Below are 4651 nucleotides of genomic sequence, written 5' to 3' on the forward strand. Positions count from 1 at the left end.
TTTAGACGTTTTTTGGTAAGTTTTCTAACTATTAAAACCATATTGTGGTCAGACAGGCCTGTGATTAAATTGTATGTCTTTGTCACTCTCTCAGTTCTATTAGTGAAGACCAAGTCAATAAGGGTTTTGCTGACTTTAGTAAGTCTCGTTGGTCCTTTAATTATTTGCTGAAAATTATGGTTTGAATAAATTGTTTTTAATTTTTGCTTGCTGCCTTTGTCCAACCAGTTTATATTATAGTCTCCCAAGAATATAGTTTCACAGCTACAATTTAGTTGTTTAAGTAGTTCGTCTAGATCTTGGTAAAATGAGACACCATGTGAGGGAGGATTATATAGGGTTACAATATTAAATTTCATTTTTGTTGACAACACTACATTAATAGCAATACACTCTAAAGGTGTGTCCAGATTAATTTCAACACATTTAAAACTCTCTCTTATATAAATCATTGCTCCACAACCGCCACCCCCCCCCCCCCCCCCACCTCCCCACCCCCCGCCCATCAATCTAACTTTCCTAAAGCATACATAACCTGATACTTCAGTCATATGTGTTGGGATATTACAGTTAAGCCATGTTTCAATCAAACATAAATAATCTACATTGGAGTCTGTTAGTAGGTGTTGAACCTGATCTTGTTTTGAAATAATACTTTGAATGTTTAAGTGTCCTCCTACAATACCCTTTGGTTTGGTCTTTGACTCCCATATGACCTTTGCATGATTTACAGTCTGGAAGAATCTAAATCATCTTTGTTTACCTTCAGCACTACCACTGTGTTTGCAGGATTCACTGATTGCCCGTTTCACTGCATATTTTCTTCCTGTTGTTGTGTGTTGTTATGAGCAGGAAGGTTCTGACACTGTTGGCAAACTAAAGTCGACAGCATGAGGAGTGGAATCCCAAGTGTGTTGTTGTGGGTCAGGCAGCAGTTTCAAATGGAGCAGGTCTGTGGGTTCCCTCTCTCCTGTGGAAACATGCTGCACCTGCATGGCCTCAGCTGTATCTAATGTTCTCTGATTGCTCAATTCATTATGGATTTATCACTGTAATATTAAAAAAGTCCCCATTCCATGTGCGTGTGTGTGTGAATGGTAATATCTCCAAAATATTTACTGTCTGTGAGCCAACTTCCTTAAAAGACTGAGCTCTTCTTTGTTTTTCACCTTCTCTGTGACTTTGAGATGCTGCATTATATCCACGTAAGTCCACACATAGGACACTGGTGCCCAGCTGTTTTATTGCTGGGCCTTCTTCTGGGGTGAGGAGACTTTCGGCCTTCTCTGGTCTCTGTGTTCAAATGGAAGAGATGGAAAAAATAACATGATGATTTACAGAAATACAATCTTAATCATGTCAAATTTTGCACTAAAATTAGGCGAATTGCTACTTTTTTTGTCCAAGAAAAATGTTTTCAAAAGTGGCATCATCTCACCTGATTGACAGTTGTTAAAATGTTTTGCTTGTTATTGTTGTTATGTTTATTACTATGCACAGAACTGAATTGCTGAGGTTTGCACAATAACTGCCCTTGTTTGGAGATAATAGTAACTCAGACCTCTATATATTCACAAGTTGTCACACCCTCTTCTCTCCCTCACTATTTTCACTAATTCTATCATTATCATATTAACTTCAAGGTTATGTTAATTCATGTGTTTCAGCTCAAGTTAATTCATTTGATTTATAAAATGTTGTATTTTACATGTATATCTACAACTGCCTATTTTCATACTAGTGTTTTACATTTAGCATTAACATGTTACATATTTCCAGAAGCATCTTTAAAACAGCTATAATAATGTGTTGAAATTGGTTCACATTGGACTCTGAGTGGATAGTGTAGTCACATGAGAGCTGATAAACAGGAAACTTAACATGTGAAGCCGCACAGTGACAGAAATACTGTCCTATAAAGTGGATCTGTCTCCCCCTGGTGTTTCTTTTTATCAAGAGTAATTGACTACTGTCTATTGAACCCTCATGTTATATTAATGCAATATAATTACAAAGCAACTATTATTTTTTTATTATTATCATCATTAGGCTTGCTCAATAAATCCAGTTATAATCAGATAATGTCAGACCACTGCATGAAGACACGTTGTTACACATGCACCCTCTTCTCTCCCTGCAGGTTTCAGCAATGGAAATATTTTATATTTAATATTATTTCATATGTGCTGGCTTTATGGGCTAAATATCAAGTAGCAAAAGTTCATAGTAAAATAGATGTTCTTTGTCAGAATTACTATAGAAGATATAACAACAATTAAGGACAATGTAGTGGAAATAGGACTCTTTAATGTTTTAAAGTTTTAAAATTTTCATTCTGCAGTTTGAAATAATTCATGCAGAACAAACACTATCTGACACGTTCATTTTAATGGAACGACAAAGTCAGGTGAGCTATCTTACCTCTACATATGCCATTATTTTCCCTAGCTGTAGCAGAGCGCAGTGACTCAGACTTCTCCAATTTCGGAACAAATTAACCACTTAGCGCCCGCCACGGGTTTAAGTTGCTATAAACAAGCGACACTGTGCATGAAAGCATATGCAAGGAGACTGTGGGCGGCACATCCGGTTACGAGATGTAGGGTGCTTACCTGAGAGGTAGGTCCCTCCAGTTGACCAATCACCGCGAATTTGACGTTGTTCCGACGTCATTGACCCTTTTTACTTTTTTTTTCGCAACTTTGACTTGCTCCCGCAACTTCATTGCAACTTTTCAGAAATATTTGCCGCAAAATCAGGTATTTTTGAATTTTAGCGCAAGGTTTTTGCCCACTTTTTTGTTTCTTTTTTCCAAAGTTATATTTTGTGTGAAATAAAAGGTGTGTTTTCTGAATTTGATATGGTAAATCGACACCCATTTAGTCTTTAAAATCTCCTCTACTGTAAAAACACAGACGGAGTTGATTGTGCTGTTTTATATAACACAGCACTGGTATGATAATTCTGAGGGCATCATGTACTATACTATATAGTGGTGTCTTTGTATTTAGCAAGGACAAAATAAAATGTAATTTTTTAAAGAGGGGAGCATTATTTATGAACATGAAAGTAAGAGCGTGAGAGTAAGAGTGTGGTGGTAATTTGTGCCACAAGTTCAATTACTCATTATTAAATTAATTTTTCATGTTAGGAGTTTGTGCAAAGGTTGGGTCCTTTGTCAGACTTATACTGAGGGGACAAAGCAGAGAACTACGGGAAGGGAAGATATTGGAATAGTAACAGGCATCAGTGGGACATGCATGTGTACAGATGAAGAGGGAATGAAAGAAATAGAAGCTCAGTGCATCATGGGACATCCCCCAGCAGTCTAGGCCTATAGCAGCATAGCTAAGGGATGGTTCAGGGTTCAGCTGAGCCAACCCTAACTGTAAGCTTTGTCAAAAAGTCTACTCTTAAACAGAGAGAGGGTGTCTGCCTCATGGACCAAGACTGGAAGTTGGTTACACAGTAGAGGAGCCTGATAGCTGAAGGCTCTGCCTCCCATTCTACTTTTAAAGACTGTGGGAACCACAAGTAAGCCTGCATCCTGAGAGTGTAGTGCTCTGGCAGGGTAATAGCAAACAATTAAAATACAATACTTCTTGTGAAGGCTGACTCCAAGACAGGTGTACCTTACAGACATCAAGGACATTGAGGTATAGACACCTGTGAGCACACAATACTGTGCTTCCACACACACACACACACAAAATGACTGGATAATCATTAATGCTATCAAGACATGTTTTTAATTATGCTCCTTTGTTTGTATTAACCAGCCACCTGTGTGGACCGGAAGAAAAATTTACAACGCTGTATGTGACAGGCCAAAAATGTTTCTAACGTGTGGAATTTCAGGGATTGGTTTGACGTAAACAGTTTTGTTTTTATTTAGAGTCTACACCACCATGCAACCAACCTGCGTGGAACAAATCCTCATTCCGGTGGACCACAATGATAATGGCTACCATTAGTCACCCTGTGAAAAATAGGTCTTTACTTTCTTGTGTTCATGTAGATGTGTGCTGTCTTCATTTAATGTTGAACTTGTACACTTCATACTCTACTCTTGCCAATTCATGAGCAAAACCACCGAGACTGTAATTACCCTGTATAACATACATCCTTACATGTTTCCTGGTACTCTTGTAAAAGTGAGCTATGATATAAAGTATTAACATAATACAATATCTAACTTATAAACTCCATTTTCTATTCTAGCCCATTCATAATGAACACTCACCCCCCTATGAGGCTGGACAACATCTGATGGGACAAGTGCAAGCACCTATTATTGTGTTGAAGACAGGGGTAAGTGGCTGCACTAGAAAATGGTCATGACTACAGAATCTGAATTACAGTGGCCAGAGTGACTGACAGATTACCTTCGCTCCTTTGTAGTGCTGCTGTGGAAAGAACTCCATGACTATTTTCCTCGTGGTCTGTTTTGTCGTGGTGTTAAGTCTACTGCTCGTCTACATTGTCTACCTCACATTATTTATTTGGAAGTAAGAAGTTTGGGTGGAACCCACGTTACCTGTTTTATCATTAAAAAGTATTACACTTTGTGTTCAAAAGCAGTAATTGTGTGTCTTTCTGTTTATTACATCTTTATTTACATTTTCAGATCTTCCATCACACAGATTAAGAA

Source organism: Pagrus major, chromosome 18 (assembly GCF_040436345.1).
Source record: "Pagrus major chromosome 18, Pma_NU_1.0".
NCBI lineage: Eukaryota > Metazoa > Chordata > Actinopteri > Spariformes > Sparidae > Pagrus > Pagrus major.